Genomic DNA, 18642 nt, shown 5'->3' on the forward strand with positions numbered 1-18642 from the left:
ACAATTCGTGCTCAGTGAAGGCCTGACCCGCTGGAGGGTTCTCAGTCAGGCCTTCATGTAAAGAGCTTCACACCAATTAACATACTCAGATAGCACAGGTACGTTCTGCAAGATTGCTGTTAAAGATGCTTCTCTGGAAAGCACCTGCTGTGCAACAAATCTCTGATAGGACATTTGTCAGTATTAAATGGATTCACATAAAAACATCGTAAAGACATTTTTATTAAAATCAATTTACATCTGCTAGGAAAGTCTAATTAGACATTACTGCAGATGAGAAACACCAAACAACACGTCTGCCCCAGATGGTAAATGCAGACGTCAAATAGACGGCTCCATGATGACGTGTGCTATCAGGGTATGGATCTACAACATGTCTCTCAATCCTCACACATTTTTACCAATATAGTTGTAGCCCTTAACGAAATATTTGACTCATGTTAAGAATAATGGTAAAAATGGTCTACTCGCTGCTTGCAGTGTGAATGTCTCTAGTGTGACACCCAAAGACAGAAAAATCTGCGCTTAATGTGTCAGTGACAGTTTTCACAACTGATATGCAGTGAAAAATCTTTTCCTGTAGCTGCATGGACCCATCAAATGCACAAGCGCAATTCTAGAAAACGGTTCCAGTCCAAAACACAATAAGCTTTAGAATTCACTTTTGTTAAATCTTTGTGACGAGAAATAGTGAAATGTGATTGCTTTGTAAAGATACCCCATCATTTGCTGCAGGACATCAAGATTTTTAATAGAAAAGGTTTACAGCTCTTAGGTTCAAGCTCTCTTTTGACAAACTCTTGTTTAACTTATTAAGCAAGTGAGGGCTACGCAACTACATTTACACAATCGAAACATGAGCAAATTACATGGTGTTCAAGTGACTCCCCCAGTGCCAGTTATGACAGACAACACAAGCACTTAACACAAGGACGACAGCGATAGTATATTAGGTCACGCTTGAGGCAAGGACGAGGTGAGGATATAAATGCAGCACAATTTATTAACACAAAATGATAAAAGAATCTAAAACAAAGCAAAAAAAAAAAAAGGCAAGAAATCAGACACGCACACAACACACAAAAATTCACAAGCAAAAACACGACCAGCAAACAAAGGACTGAAACACAGGGGTGTAAATTACACAGGGTAACAGGATAAGGGGGAACTAAACACAGTCTTTTCTTTCTTTGACGACAGAACCTAGGAACAATACTTCAAAATAAGAGTCAATAAACCATAAGAAGTAACAATTAATGCCTTCAGATCACTAACAGATCTACTGAATAACTCCCAAACTCCGAGAACTGGGATTCATTACTCAAACCTTTTCTGCACTCTTTCAACTTTTTGTCAATCTGGTGTCAAAAAAGGATGAAGACATTTATTGCAGTTGCACGAAGTAGTTTAGAGCAATAAACAGTTATCAAAGCAATCGTTGTAGTTTTTTTGGTTGCACTTTTTTTACAGTGTGCACTTACCCAGTATTGTAACGAATATAACTATTAGAGAAAAAATATAATTTTGTTGCTATTTCATAGTTACGATGTTCATTGGGTCTTGTTAGTCTGTTATGCTGCAAGACTGAAGGACTACAGCAGAGGGGGGTAAAGCACAGGGCACCACGGGTTCCCTTCCCCCTCTCATTAATACAGACGTACGCGGGCCAGGGTAGTATGCCAAGTCTGACGGTGTTCCCGTGGAATGGTAGGCCCACTTTAACCACTGTTGCCATGGCGCTTGCTTTTCATGTCAGGTGGGTTGAAATGACTCACAGTAACGTAATTAATATGCAACACTGGAATGCAAATTTTACCAGGGGAACCACACCCCAAACACGTTTCTTTTCTCCCTGAGCATGATGTTTTAACAGGGTCCCCCCTCAAAAACGCAATTGGAGCTAGATTTTGGGCTAGTTTGAATAGTGATTGGGCGGGTTTTGGTTTAAAACCTGAGAACCCTGGGGATAAGGCGAAATGCAACAAGGTGTTTGTGTCTGTCTGTTTAAAATACTATGTTTTTCCCCTTTTTCAGGTAAAGTCCCTCAATACCTAATAGTTGATGCTCAAATGAGTTTTGAGATATGTACCGTGTTTACATAATTGTTATAGTTGAATTATAAAAAAGGATGAGACTCGAGTCTCGCACATGAATTAGTTTGGCCTAGGCTCATCGTTAGCACATTTTCATGACTGTACTGTTAAAATAGTACAAGTTTAAGGGTTGATCATAACAACTCTTGAGGAAAATACAGTATTATGTGTTAAAGATATTTCTGTGACGCTATTCTTTCACCTTTTTATTTCTCATTTGAGGGTTTGGATCGTAGTTTGCGTGTGTGTTAAAGGGGTCATGTGATGTTGCCTATAAAACGACACATTCTTTGGTTATTTGCACTTCAGAAATAACGTACATACTTGTACCTTAGGGGAACAATGGCTTGTCACTGGGGCTGATCCTCAAGGGTACAGCTTGTTGTACCCTTCGGACAGGGTGCATAATTGGTACCCTTGTGATTTTACCTTAAGAGACCAGTTTGTACCTGTGGTGCCAAGTTTGTACCCTTAATTCAACAGTCAAAACTTGTACATTTCGAAGTGGGGTGTAATGGAATAGGTTTAGTGGTTTAAGTTTTTAAAAAACATTATTTTCCAAATATGACATTATTGTTTATCGCTATGCCCAGCCGTTGGAAACGGATTTTTACAAAGCCTCATATTCTGAAAAGAAAGGTATTACGCTGATTGGCCAGATATCCAGTGCTTGTGATGGCTGAATACATCAAGAGTGTGATGGAAGTTACATCCTTACTATACTGTGATGACCGGCCCCAGCACGACAGACAAAAAAAATTAAAAACCCATTATAAAGAAGCTCTGTTGCAGCAGTGGTACATAATATGAATATCAATGGACAATACCCAGCCGGTACTCCTTCAGTCGCGCCGCCCCCAAACTCTACATATTTTGCATTTCTCTATTTGTTAAACACATATCAGATAATCAGCTCGTTAGAGAAGTGAAGTCCGGCATGAACTGTGTCCGAATGACTTGGTCCCTACCACAGGTTCAGTGCTACCTACTCCTGAGCAGGGGGAAACTGGAGGTTTAACATCACTTTGGAACATTTCACTCAGGATTGCGCCGCTCAACGTCTTCACACAGGGACAAGTGTGACATCATATAAATCTGTAAATAAAGACAATTTAAATTCACGTCTCGCACAACTTCATGCCAATTGAATGGAACAACATCTTGCATGAACATTTGGGCGGTGTTATGCAAATCTTACCCACCATGTGAAGTAGAAATGTGGCGGCGAGTCGTTTAGGTGGCATGGGTTTGACTCTTAACTTTATAAAGAATAGCTCTTGGAATTGGATTTTAGTTTTGGAACTTTACAGATTCTAATGCCACCAGAGCTTGTACACTCCAAAAAGAAAGAATAATTGATATTGCATCAAAAAAATAAAAAAATAAATGCATCATATGACCCTTATAGGTCACGTGCCTGAATCCTCCAATGGATAAATTTAGCACCAGCTTGTTATGACTTCATTACATTGAAAACGTGGTATATTGTGATAACTGAAATGTTATGAGATTGAGATGACTTTAAGTACAGCGTATTTGAGTACAGATGACATGTGAGTACAGATGTACATGTATAGTAATTACGTTCATTTTGATTTAAAGGTAATATGATTTATTTCTGCATTTTCCTTATTTATACAAGTTATTTTGTCAAAATACAGAGCAAAGCTAATGGTCCATTGTTTAATTGTGTGTCCAGAATGGATATAGTGTTTGTATGCCCAATGATGCTCATCTCTTTATTTGTTTTGTCAGCAGCAAGTAAAATGGTAAATTTGTGTATAAAAAGAATGCAATGCTGTTATATGCAACTTGGTATGCATTTATTGGTTATTTGTAAAAACGGATGTTCTTTTACACACTCGTATGCGAAGTTGAGGGAAAACGCAACAAGTTTCGTGGTCTGTATGTTTAAAAACTATCTGTGTTCCTTTTTCAGAGAGACTACTTACAGTGTCACTTACTCAGAAAGTACTGGAAGACATTAAAGAATTTAATGGGTTAGGTTAGGGTCAGGGAAGGATCAGAGATAGTATGTTTTATTCCCAGTTATTGAATTACTAAAAAGACTCGTATATACATTATTTCTCTGTTTATTGTATCATTCATCGATGAAGATCAGAAGCAATGAAGCTTATGACAGCAAATATTACACAACACTATACAGTATTTTAAATCTTTGTATAAAATGATATGTCAAACTTCACAAACATATGGCCACTAATACTTTGGAAGGTGAAGTAAATGATGACCAAATTATGAAAATGTGATTATTTTGCTCAAAAAATTCAGATCACTGGAGGTAAAAATGAATCCCTTTGTCTTAAGATTGAATATCAGCTTTTTTGAAACTCACTTATAAATGCTGTAAAAAAAGCATTTTACAGATGTATTCTCATGCAAACTTAAAATACTCCGCATGGTGTCTTTCATGAGAAACACCACTACAGACGAGGAGTGTAACACATCTACAGTGTTTTAAAACAGTGCAACATCTTTAGGATTCCTAAAACTTATCTAGAGATACAGTTATAAAGAGTACAGTAAAGTGTCTTTTCTTCCTCTATATGCTATTAAACTAGAATAAACTGTAGGATTGCGGAAACTATTGATTAATATAATCATGAACCAGAAAATATTATATGTAGATAGCAACTTGAAACAGATCCCAAAAATATGTACTGTTTAGGTCAATTCTCAGTATTCATATCACCACTTATGTTCTCTGTCTTATATTGCTACTATATAATACTATAACGAATGTGAAAAACATGGATGATATGAGAGAAATGCTTTAGGTTGGATGTCAAACTTTATTAGGCTACTGCAATCAAAAGATACAGTAGAAACCAAATCCACTCAGATATAAGAGCAGCTAGAAACTCTTAATACAATCAGTACAGATTGTCCAGAGTTAACCAGAAAACGATGCTGAAGAGATAACATATTCGTCTTCAATCTCCAGTGAGAGCTTACTGGAACTAATTATTGCGATGTTACTTTCAATACCAGAAATACACAGGTTAAAAGGTAGGGGCTATGGGCGAGTGCAGCACAAGTGTAATGAAATGTGTAATGTACCTTTTACTGTAGGCAAACGACTGAATAAAAAAACATTTCTGCAAAACTGTTATAAAGTTCGATTACAGTATACACGGGTACTTCAAGAAGTTTTAAGAAAATACTGATTAAAAGAATCAAAAAAATGGTATGTATGAGTTTCTGGGGAGCATTCGTATTCCATCTGAGCGTAATAATGGAGTGAGCGTTTGAATGTGGATTGGATGACGTTACTGCTAGAGTCTATATCAGAGATTCGGACTGAAGATCGAGGGAGCCGTGCTGTAGGTGTCATCGGAGCTCTGGAGGTCAGCAGAAGTGAGAGAAAGATGAAAACAGACGTCTGTGTTATATGGATCTGCTCTGAAGTGGAGAGTAAAAAGTGTTGTGAGATATTTACTGACTTGATCGTGCGTAAATGTCAGCAGATGTCTGGACACGGGATCCAGAGTGGTCTGTATCATCAATCGAGTTCAGCCGTCTAAGAGAAAGATTGTCTTTTATTTCTAGCTCAGTGCACAATATCATCAAATATTGCAGATGAAGATGGAGGTGTAGTGTGTGCCTGCTTTGATTCACATCTTCAGTTCCACTTCTCGCTGCCTCTTCTTACTGAACACAGGAGGAAAACTATTAAAATGTTTACAAACCATAAATAAATAATAAATACTTAAAAGGCAAGACAAGTCATTTTTTCTAGAAAATAAGATTAAGTTTGTAGAGTTTAAATTATTTATGTTTAAAAGATTTTCAGATTTACTGAAAAACATTAATTTAGTGTCCAGACAAACTGCCACTCACCCTGATGAACCCGTGGGTGAGATGATGATGATGATCCAATCCTGCCACAATCCCAGTAAAAAACCGTTTGTAGAGCGCTCTTGGTCCTGAAACACGATGTTCTGGAGATTATTTCACAACTAGAGAGAGAATAAAAACGGAAAGAGTGGTTACAGAAAAACCTGTAACAGTGACTGAAACAGGACTCTGATTCTGAGGATCCATGTTTTTTTTTTTTATTCTGAGCTCACAAACGAAAGAGTCCACTGTGACTGGCGTAAGCTGGAGATAACATGAAACTACGGTCAAGATCCAACAGTGAGCTGATTTCTCCTTAAACCATAGAAGATCAGAGCAGGCGGGTTGAAATCACTGCGCAGATCAGAGTCACTGAATCTCCCTGTCCACTGGAAAGTCGTGCCTAACGGTTAGAGTGTTGGACTTGCATTCCGGGTTGCGAGTTTGAGTCTCGGGTCGGCAGGAATTGTAGGTGGGGGGATGGAGTGCCCTGAGAAGGGGCATGAACCCCAACCTCGCTGCAGCCTAAATGGATCGCACACTGTTCGTGTGCATGTGTTGTGTGTGTGTGTGGGTGGTGTGGTGTGTGTGTGTGTGTGTGTGTGGTTGTGTGGTGTGTGGGTGTGTGGGTTGTGTGTGTGTGTGTTGCGTGCACTTGGCATGGGTTAAAAAGCAGACAGAGCACAAATGGATATTAAGGTCCACTGAGGTCGTTTGGTATAACATGGTAATAGAACCGACCCAAGCAACAAACATTTTTTTTCCCAAAAGCTATCAGTTTCGTCCCTTTCTCTTTCACACCACTACATTTCAAACACTCACACACCTTTCACACAATATCTCTCCACAATAATACAAAGTGTAAATGGTAAGTTTGAAGACTAAACAGACGTGTTAAGCTGGGGGTTATGAATTACAGCATTTCCTCTTTCTATGCAAATAAGTCTCAACTTTCATGATAAAAATAAAACCTTGTTCATACACAACAGGGCTTCTGTTTCACACTGTACATTCCTAAACCATGGGTAAACGTTCTTATGTGCATGATTTGCAGCGTCATTGGTCATTGTGTGTCACTTGACCTGTGCCAACCTCACGCAGAGACAGTGCTCAAGGGACATGGACTGCCATTGGGAGAGCATGAGTCTCGCCTCGCTACGCTCGCTCGCATGAAAGCGGTCCTACCACCTGTATTCTCATGCTTCTCCCCTACCAGGAGCCACGGAGTAAGAAACATATTCCACGGCTAGACAACCTTGCTCGGTACTCCATACTATGATGGTGCTCCAGGATTTCCAGGCCGAAAATACTTTGTGCCATGGACAAGCCAGGCCTGAACCTGCTGCTTTTAAGGATCTGTGCAGCGTGACTGACCTGGCTCTACATCCTCCAAAAACTATCATCCAGGTGATCAACAAGATGATGGCCAATTTGGTGGTGCATGAGGTCAAGGACACCTTTTTTCTTTTCTGTCGAGCTCCCCAGTCTTCCCCCACCGGACTGGTTTTGGCCCCGCTGTGGATGGTTTCACAGAGAACTCCACTGCAACACAGATTTCATTGTAAGCTATGCACCACTTCCTGTCTAAAAGCTCAATTACTGTTTCAAGCCGACTCTACAGCCTGCAAATCCTGCTCCATCACCTGCTTCACCTCAGTCCAAGCCAAAGCTTGAGCTCCAGCAGCGCCCAATCAGACTGCCAAGAACTATCCCTTTCCCAAGCACTAGGGCCCCCACCCAAACAATGCATCCTGATGCCATCTATTCATGTAACTACACAAAACATTAACAAAAAATCAGTTTTTCTCCAAGCGTGGTAAAAATGCAATGCTCGTGTCCGTTATTTCAGGGAACCAAGGTTACGTTAGTAACCAGAGCATTTTCCATCGACATTTGATTTTTTTCTCATAAAATGCTGAGGATTCACAAGCAGCAGTATAACACTAGCCCAATTCTGTGGAAAAACCGCAGACTTGGCAACACTAGTTTTCTGTCTTTTTTTTTTCTGTTTAATCAACACTGCCAGTTTACTCAATGGTATTTCAACACTCCGGGTTGCCAGTTAGTGGAAAACACAGCGTATCGCAACCATGGAAGCCAGCAAACGAATGGGGTCAGAGATTGCAGATTCTACCCAGCCAAAAAGTTTCTCAGCATCAGTCTAAAAAAAGCTATATGAAGCAGAGGCGTATTACAACACTTACAGTTATAGGTGACTGACTATGTGAACGTCACTAACGACATCAAAACTTCCAATAACAAAAGTCATAAATCTGAAAAATGTCTTATGAGCAGGTAGCTGGAAATGATTATAACTTGGCTAAGCTATTTATAGGCAAATACAAACGCAAGTAGTAATTGGTTTAGATATTGGCATTGTTATCAGCATAGCATGGTTTTGTTAACCTAGTTTATTTATGACAGCTCTAAAATATAAATAAGTATCATGGACTTAGCACAGTGATTTAAGGCTAGGTAAAACAGATGTTTTTATAATGTACTTGCTCATTATTTAAATTTTGTACATTTTAAACAAAGTGTAGCTCTAAATTGAACAAAATCATTGCAAAAGATTACAGTATTTATTACAGTAATGAAAATCATGAAAAATACAACACCTGGCACATTACAGTAATGAGAATTTGGCGTAAAATGTGCTAATTTGTCAATGATGCCATAAAAAATAAAAACTTTCTGACAATGTTAAAATGTAATGAATTTCACAATAAAATCACACAGTATGAACAGAGAAAATATCTGTTTTACATTGACTGTACAAAGCGAGAGCTAAAAGGCCTAAAGTGGTGTTCATAGGCCTAATGGTGGTGTTCATGTGTGAGTATAGAGTGAAGGCCGTGAGTTGAGTGCTTGTGATATTCACAATCAACCAAGATCATAACAATGAGTGGAGTTTAAACTGAAAGCCATTAATGTCTAAACAGCAGAACAGTCCCATAGATGAGTAAATGGGTGGAATCAAGAGGAGAGGGAACTGGAACATGACCTGGGATGGACTCAAAACCAGGTCTCCCATGAGCATCAATAGGACCACATGTTCTTCATTTCACTGAGCTGTAGATCACATCCTCAAGCTCTGGGTGATGAAATTAAATGAATATGTTAATGTGGCACTTCAGAAAGTCCCACCAGCAGATGACAATCCATCATCTCAACCCAAAACAATGAGAGATCTGATTAAGCATCAAATATGTTTCATTTGGGTTCAGATGAATCATTTCTCACCTGTTGGCATCAGACGGCTGTTGCATCTCAGTGGTCTCTTCAGTCTTGCTCATGTGATTGACACTGGCATACTGAACATCTTCAACATCTCCAGAGTCTTTGGGTTTGGGTTCCTTCTTTTTAATGTTGGCATACAGATCATCCCTCTGATTGGTTGATACTACTGAATGCACTGGAACATTATTGATCGGAGACGTTTCTGCAGATCTGCCAACAGGATCCTCCTGCTGTTTTAAAAAAATAACATAATCACACAGATATCAGCAGATCAATCTAAAACATCATGTCAAATATCTTGTTAGTCTTAACTTTTATATATGCTAAAATTTGCTTTCTATATCATGATCGTGCTGATCCTGAAACTTGCCTGATTTTGTCTGACTACTTCAGCTCCACCATCTCTCTTCTTCTTCCTGGAAAAAAAACGTTTTGTTAAAAAAGTACTGAACAGTAATTTACTAATATTTAATATTTTACAATAAGTTTAGGAAATTCTGCATTTGTGTTAACTTGAATTTTAAAATTACATTGTAATGCAGGAACTTACTTAATAAACACAATGATGATGATGATGATGAAGATCAATCCTGCCACAATCCCAGTAACTGTTTGCAGAGCAGCTCCCTGAGTCCCTGAAACAAGATGTTCATGAAGATTATTTCACACTAGAGACGGATAAAACTGAAAGAGCGTTTATAGAAAATACCTTTAACAGTGACTGAAACAGACTCTGATCTCTGAGATCCATGTTTATTCTGAGCCTCACAATAGAAGCGTCCACTGTGACTGGAGTTAAAGCTGGAGATACTGAAACTCTGTCTAGATCCAACAGCTGAGCTTTGTTTTCTCCTTAAACCAGCTGAAGATCAGAGCAGGAGGGTTTGAATCACTGCTGCAGCTCAGAGTCACTGAATCTCCCTCCACTATTACACCAGATGGACTGATGGACACTGAGACGCATATGAACATAATTATTTTATTTATGCCAAAATCATGACAATAATTGTGTTATTTATCTCACGACCTTCCCTTATCATTGTTAACAATTACTGAAGTGTCTCTGCAAGCTGAAACTGAAAGAGATTTTATGAGTGATGATCAGAAAGGTTAAAATCTACATCTGAACAGATTAACAGTAAATAAAACAATATTATATGTACTGATTTATCAACCCACAATTCAAAAAGATGGTATCTAAACACAGATTCATAAATCACATTCATTTGACCTTATTAGTCTAATAAAGAAAAATGCCATGCATTCTGTATGATTGGGCTGAATTTATTAATTCTTAATTAATTAAATTCTAAAAATCTCTGAAAATAAAATGTGAAATATTTCACTAATGTTAATTAATTAGTTATTACTCACATTCAATATTAAGATAAACAGGTGGAGAGATCAGATGTTCATATCCTGAAACAGCACACTGATAGTTTCCTCCATCTTGACGACTGACTGACTGCAGCTGAAGCTGATTCTCTTTCACGGTTCTTGTATTTAATCTCTGTGTGTTTCTGAACCAGATGAATGTTTTTTGAGGCAGAGAGCAGCTGCTGTTACATGTCAGAGTGACTGATTCTCTCTCTTTCACACTCTGCTGTGTCTCCACCTGCAGGTCTGACAGAACAACAACAACAACACTGATTCACTATTAGATTAATAAAAACATAATTGAATATTATAACAGCTGAAACTTTAAGGTGATGAAACTAGTGATGAATGAAGCATTTACATTTATGCATTTAGCAGATGCTTTTATCCAAAGTGACTTACATTGATTCAAGGTAAATATTCTATCAGTTCATGTATTTCCTGAGAACTGAACCCATAACTTTAGCATAACTAGCACCGTGCTCTACTGTTAGAGCTACAGGAATAACAGGTGACCGCTGCATAATGTGTGTGTTTATGTATGTGATGTTCTTCTGATAGTTCACTAACTCTACCTGTGACGTCCAGCTGAGCTCCAGGAATCCCCGTCCATTTTCCACTCTGAAGGTTTGTAATGAATCTGCAGTAGTAGATGTGTTTATCAGCTTCTGTTACATTTGTCAGAGTGATACTGTAAGTGTCTTTTTTACGTTTACTGTCACACTGAACTCTTCCTCTCTTTTGTGGAACTAAACACAGGTTTGGTGGATCTCCATCAGGTACAGCAGGTTTGGTCCAGAAGACTGTTCTGACCTCAAGATCATGTGGATAGTTTAAAAACACAGGATATTTTCACTGTTGATCCCTTTAATGCACAAACATATGAAGTGCTGTAATTCACTCCCCAATCCTGCTGACCATCACCCCCTGAAACACCAAACACAGTAAAGACAAATATTATTTTGTCTTTCAAACACATGAATCTTTCATTTCTTTTAGAATTCATCTGATGTTGAACTTGGTGTGAAATAACTACAGTGTGAAATATTTCACTAACGTAAATGAATCATTTTGTACTCACATTCTACTTTAAGATTAACATGTGGAGAGATCAGATGTTCATATCCTGAAACAGCACACTGATAGTTTCTTGTCTCTTGACGACTGACTGACTCCAGCTGAAGCTGATTCTCTGTGATGATTCCTGTAGTTAATCTCTGTGTGTTTCTGAACCAGATGAATGTTTTTTGAGGCAGAGAGCAGCTGCTTTTACATGTCAGAGTGACTGAATCTCCCTCTTTCACACTCTGCTGTGTCTCCACCTGCAGATCTGACAGAACAACAACCAAAACTCTTTCTCTATTTCATCATCATCTTAAAGTGATAGTTCACCCAAAAACTTTATTCAAAAAATAAATAAATACATTCATTCATTATTTATCACTCTGCTGTTGTTCTAAAGTCATGTGGCCTCTTTCTTTTTCAGAACACATTGTTAAAAATGTTCTGCTTGAGATTATCCATTCAATAGCAGTTCAATTCGTGTTTACATGCATTGCACTTTTCACAACACAAAATAATTTCAAAAGCTTTACAGCCAATGCATGTTTCAATGAAACTAGTAACAAATAATCTAGCATTACTTCCTTTAATCTCTTCCTTTAATATCTTTCAATCACATGTGACTGTCAAGACAGAAGACAAAAACTAATCTCTTCTGGTAACAACATAATATCATATAACAATAATGTACAGCTGTAACATAATGCAAGTCAATATTCAGTTAAGATGAAATGAAATGTGAATGGTAACCTTCTTCAGGCTTTAAAAACAAGATGCAAAACCATTCAAAAACACTCATGCAACTCATGTTGTATATTCCAAGTGGATTCTCTAAATGATCTGCATATGTGCAATGACACCTGAACACCTGGAATGTAAGTCAAGTCACATTATTTTAAAACACATTTTTTGTTAAAGCATTAAGAAGGTCACAATTTACAGTCATTATATGAACAACCAATCAGAACATTTTATGACATTTCTCTTTTTGTGTTCAGAAAAAGAAAGAATGTCATAAGACAGATGCAGTTATAATAAAGTGCTTGATGTGTGTGTGTGTGTGTGTGTGTGTGTGCGTGCGTGTGTGTGTGTGTGTGTGTGCGTGCGTGTGTGTGTGCGTGCGTGTGTGTGTGTGTGTGTGTGTGTGTGTGTGTGTGTGTGTGTGTGTATGGGTGTGTGTGTGTGTGTGTGTGTGTGTGTGTTCTAAGAGGTCACTACCGGTGACGTCCAGATGAGCTCCAGGAATCCCCGTCCATGTCCCTCTGTTTGTAGTGAATCTGCAGTAGTAGATGTGTTTATCAGCTTCTGTTACATCTGTCAGAGTGATACTGTAAGTGTTATTATTTTCTCTGTCACACTGAACTCTTCCTCTGGTTTTCTGAGTCTAAACACAGGTTCGGTGGATCTCCATCAGTTACAGTAGGTTTGGTCCAGAAGACTGTTCTGACCTCAAGATCATGTGGATAGTTTAAAACACAGGATATTTTCACTGTTGATCCGTTTAATGCACAAACATATGAAGGGCTGTAATTCACTCCCCAATCCTGCTGACCATCAACCCCTGAAACACCAAACACAGATATGAGAAAATGAGGTGGTGTTTCAGGTGTTTTTGAACCAATGCACAAAAAGTATCTTTTTATTTTGACCATTTTTATTTGTTAGCTGACAGCAAAACACTCATGTCAGTATAAAAGCTACAAAGTGTGAAGCGCTCGATCACCTTTTCAAAGAGTGTTAAAGTGTCTGTATAGTGACTGTAGCTGAAGACTCACCCGCAGTCATGATCAAGAACATCAGAGGAAGTGACGTCATGAGTGATGTCGCCATAGTGATTTCTGCAATCATAAAACTAACAGATATGACATTATGAGCATCGTCTATATACATCTCAAACTCTATTGTCTTGATAATCGATAGAAGTCGTGATGATTTCTGAATAATTCAGTGCTCAGTGAAGGCTTGACACGCTGAGGAGGTTTCTCATGTTAGGCCTCATGTAAAGAGCTTCACACAATGTTTACATACTCAGATAGCACAGGTACATCTGCAAGATGTCTGTTAAAGATCGCTTCATCTGGAAAGCACCTGCTGTGAACAAATCTCTGATAGACGTCTTGTCAGTATTAAATGCATTCTACATCATAAACATCTTAAAGACATTTTTATAACATCAATGTAACATCTGCTAGGAAACGTCTAATAGACATACTGCAGATGAGCAAACACTCTAAAAAAACACGTCTTGCAGATGTAAACGCAGACGTCAAATAGACGTCTCCGTGATGTACGTGTGCTATCAGGGTATGGATCTACAACATATCTTCAACTCATCACCACATTTTTACAAATATATGTTGTAGCCCTACAGAATTATTTTACCTTATGTTAAATAATGGTAAAAATGGTCTTACCGTGCTGCAGTGTGAATGTCTCAGCGTCGACACCCAAATGACAGAAATATCAGCAGCTTAATGTGTCAGTGACAGTTTTCACAAATGAATCTGCAGTGAAAAAATCCTCTTCCTGTATATGCATGACACCATCTAAACTACACAAGAGCAACTAGAAAAGTCTCCAGATCCAGACAAATAAGTTTTAGAATTCACTTTTGTTAAATCTTTGTGAGAGAATATGTGAAACGTGATTGCTTTGTAAAGATACCCATCATGGCTGCAGGACATCAAGATTTTTTAATAGATAAAGGTTTACAGCTCTTTGGTTCAAGATCATCTTTTTGACACAAACTCTTGTTTAACTTATTAAGCAATGATGCTACACAACTATATTTACACAATCAGAAACATGAGCAAATACATGGTGTTTAAGTGACTCAGTGCCAGTTTCTGACAGACAACACAAGAACTTACACACCAGACTGACAGCAGATAGTATTAATGTCACGCTTGAGGCAAGAAAGAGGTGAGGATCTAAATGCAGCACAATTTATTAACAAAAATGATAAAAGAATCTAAACAAAAAAAAAAAAAAAAAAGGCAGAGAAATCCAGACAAAGCAAAAAAACACACAAAAATTCACAAGCAAAACAACGACCAGCAAACAAACACTGAAACACAGGGGTGTAAATACACAGGGTAACAAGACTAATGGGGGAACTAAACACAGCAAGACAGAACATAGGAACAGTACTTCAAAATATGAGTCAATAAAACACAAGACATGTAACAAATAATGCTCTTCAGAATCACTAACAGATCTACTGAATAACTCCCAAAAACATGAGAACTGGAATTCATTACTCAAACATTTTCTGCACTTCCTTTCACTTTTCTGTCATCTGGTGGTCAAAAAGATGAAGCACATTTTTATTGCCAGTTGCACGAAGTTAGTTTAGAGGCAATAACAGTTATCAAAGCAATCGTTGTAGTTTTTTCGGTTGCACTTTATTTTACAGTGTGCACTTACCTGTACTTGTAACAGATATAACTATTAAGGGAAAATATAATTTTAGTTGCTATTTCATAGTTAATATGTCATTGGGTCCTGTAGTCTGTTATGATGCAGTACTGAAAGACTCCAGCAGAGGGTGGGGCACAGGCACACGGGTTCCCTTCCCCCTCTCATAATACAGAAGTTGAGGGCAGTGTTGCCAAGTCTGCGGTTTTTCCACGGAATTGGGCCACTTTAACACTGTTGCCATGGGTTGCTTTTCATGTCCGTGGGTTGAAATGACCCCAGTAACGTAATATTTAGCACCTGGAATGCAAATTTTACCAGGGGAACCCCACCAAAACACGTTTATTTTATCCCCTGAGCATGATTTTTTAACAGGGTCCCCCCTCAAAACGCAATTGGGCTAGTTTTGGGCTAGTTTTGAATAGTGATTGGGCGGGTTTTGTTTTAAAAACCTGGCAACCCTGGATAAGGGAAATGCAACAAGTGTTTGTGTCTGTCTGTTTAAAATATCTGTTTTCCCCTTTTTCAGGTAAGTCCCTCAATATCCTAATAGTGATGCCCAAATGAGTTTGAGTATATACAGTGTTTTACATAATTGTTATATGTCTGAATTATGAAAAAAGGTATGAGACTGAGTCGCACATGAATAGTTTTGCTAGGCCATCATTAGCACATTTCATGCACTGTACTGTTAATATAGTAAGTTTAAGGGTGTCTAACAACTCTTATGAGGAAAATACAGTATTATGCTGTTAAGATGAGTTTCCTGTGACGCTCTTCAAACTTTTTATTCTCGTTTGAGTTTGTATCGTAGATGAGTGAGTGTTAAAGGGGTCATGTGATGTTGCTAAAAAGAACATTATTTTGTTTATTTGCACTCTCAGAAAATAAAGTACATAATTGTACCTTTAGGGGAACAATGGCTTGTCACAGGGGCTGTATCCTCAAGGGTACAGCTTTTGTACCCTTGGCACAGGGTGCAAATTTGTACCCTTGTGATTTTTACCTTAAGAGACCAGTTTTGTACCTGTGGTGCCAATTTTGTACCTTAATTTAACAGTACAAAAATTGTACTATTTCTGACAGTGTGGTGTAATGGAATAGGTTTATGTGGTTTAAGTTTTTAAAAACACATTATTTTCCAAATAATGTACATTATTGTTTCTACTCTATGCCCCCCCTTTCTGAAACGATTTTTACAAAGCTCATCATTCTGAAAAGCAAGGTATACGCTGATTGGCCAGCTATCCAGTGCGTTGTGATTGGCTGAATACCTCAAGCGTGTGATGGAAATGTTACATCCCTTACTATACTGTGATGACGTCTCCCAGCACGACCAGACAAAAACATTAAAACCCATTATAAAGGAAGCATCTGTTGCATCCAGTGGGTACATAATTACTGAATATAATGACAATACCAGCGGTTCTCAATTCCAGTCCTCGCGCCCCCAAGCTCTACATATTTTGCATTTCTCTCTTTGTTAACACACCTGATTCAGATAATCTCGTTAGAAGTGAGCTCCGTGCATGAACTGTGTCCCGAATGACTTGGTCCCTACACAGTGTTCATTGCTCCCTACTCCCTGAGCAGGGGAAATCTGTTGAGGTTTACATCATTTTGGAACATTCACTCACGGATTTGCGCCGCTCAACGTCTTCACACACGGACAATTGTGACATCATATAGCTCTGTAAATAAATACAATTTAAATTCACGTCTCGCACACTTCAATGCAATTTGAATGGAACACATCTTTGCATGAACATTTGGGCGGTGTTATGCAAATCTTCCCACATCGTGACGTAGACATGTGGCGGCGAGTCGTTTTAGGTAGGCATGGTTGACTCTTAACTTTTATAAAGAATATCTCTTTGGAATTGAGATTTTAGTCTTTGGAACTTTACAGATCTTCTTTATGCACCAAGAGCTTGTAACACTCCAAAAAGAAAGGAATAATTCATATTGCATCAAAAAAATAAAAAATACAATGCATCATATGACCCCTTTAATAGGTCACGTGCTGAATCCATCCATGGCAAATTTAGCACCAGCTTGTTATGACTTCATTACATTGAAAACGTGTGTTATATTGTGATAACTGAAATGTTATGAGATTGAGATGCACTTTAAGTACAGAGTATCTGAGTATAGATGACCTGTGAGTACAGAGTGTCATGTATAGTATTACGTTCATTTTGATTTAAGGTAATATGATTTATTCTGCATTTTCTTTATTTTATACAAGTTATTTTGTCACACATACAGGTGCAAGCTAACGTTACATTGTTTATTGTGTGCACCAGAATGTATATAGTGTTTTATGCCAACTGATGCTCATCTCTTTATTTGTTTTGTCAGCAAGTAAAATATGTGTAATTTTGTGTATAAAAGAATGCAATGATGTTATATGCAAGTTGGGATGCATTTCTTGGTTATTTTGTAAAAATTTAATGTTTCTTTTACCCACTCGTAATGCAGAAGTTGAGGGAAACGCAACAAGTGTTCGTATCTGTATGTTTAAAATATCTGTGTTCCCCTTTTTCAGAGAGACTACTCACAGTGTACTTACATCAGAAAGTACTGGAAGACATAAAGAACTTACATGGGTTAGGGTTAGGTTCAGGGGAAGGATCAGAGATAGTATGTAGTTATTACCCAGTTATTGTAATTACTAACAAGTATATAGTATATACATTTATTTGATCTGTTTATTGTATCATTCATTCGATGAGATCAGAAGCAATGAAGCTTATGACAGCAAATATTACACAAACATATACAGTATTTTAAAATCTTTGTATAAAATGAGATGTCAAACTTCAAAAACATATTGCCATAACACTTTGGAAGGTGAGTAAATGATGACCAAATTATGAAAATGTGATTATTTTGCTCAAAAAATTCCAGTATGCTGGAGGTAAAAATGAATCCCTTTGTCTTAAGATTGAATATCAGCTTTCTGAAACTCGCTTATAAACTGATTGCATAAAAAATGATTTTACAGATGTATTCTCATGCAAACTTTAATAATACTCAGCATGAGTGTCTTTCACTGAGAAACACCATCTACAGACGAGGATGTGTAACAACATCTACAGTGTTTCAAACAGTGCAACATCTTTGCAAAACTTCAGTATCTAGAGATACAGTAATAAAGAGATACAGTAAAGTGTCTTTCTTTCCTCATATATGCTATTAAACTAGAAATAAACTGTAGGATTGGGCAAACTATTGATAATATAAATCATGAAAACAGAAATATTCATATGTAGATAGCAACTTAAAACAGACCCAAAATATGTAGTTTATTTCCATTCTCAGTATTCATATTCATCACTTCTTTCCTTCTGTCCTTATATTCTAATATATAATACTATCACGAATGATGAAAAACATGGAAGATATGAGAGAAATGCTTATGCTGGATGCCAAACTTTATTAGGCTACTTCAATAAAGATACAGTAGAACAAAATCCACTCAGATATAAGAGCAGCTAGAAACTTTAATACAATCAATTACAGATTGTCCAGAGTTTAACCAGAAAACGATGCTTAAAGATAACATAATTCGTCTTCAATCCTCCAGTGAAGA

General features: G+C 37.7%; 2 long non-coding RNA genes across 2 annotated transcripts; both read right to left on the minus strand.

Annotated features, from left to right (window-relative positions):
- Positions 1-9566: 9566 nt before the first annotated feature.
- LOC122137179 lies at positions 9567-10147 on the minus strand. The gene is made up of 3 exons (XR_006154673.1): positions 9901-10147; positions 9742-9826; positions 9567-9607 (listed from the first exon to the last, which is right to left on the minus strand). It is a non-coding gene; the product is annotated as an uncharacterized LOC122137179 (long non-coding RNA).
- A 424-nt stretch (positions 10148-10571) lies between these two features.
- Positions 10572-14274, minus strand: LOC109046605. Its single transcript, XR_006154667.1, has 6 exons — positions 14045-14274; positions 13406-13482; positions 12849-13191; positions 11650-11898; positions 11144-11495; positions 10572-10814 (listed from the first exon to the last, which is right to left on the minus strand). It is a non-coding gene; the product is annotated as an uncharacterized LOC109046605 (long non-coding RNA).
- Between the last annotated feature and the right edge of the window lie 4368 nt (positions 14275-18642).

The sequence above is a fragment of the Cyprinus carpio genome, chromosome B4, assembly GCF_018340385.1.
Source record: "Cyprinus carpio isolate SPL01 chromosome B4, ASM1834038v1, whole genome shotgun sequence".
Classification (NCBI taxonomy): domain Eukaryota; kingdom Metazoa; phylum Chordata; class Actinopteri; order Cypriniformes; family Cyprinidae; genus Cyprinus; species Cyprinus carpio.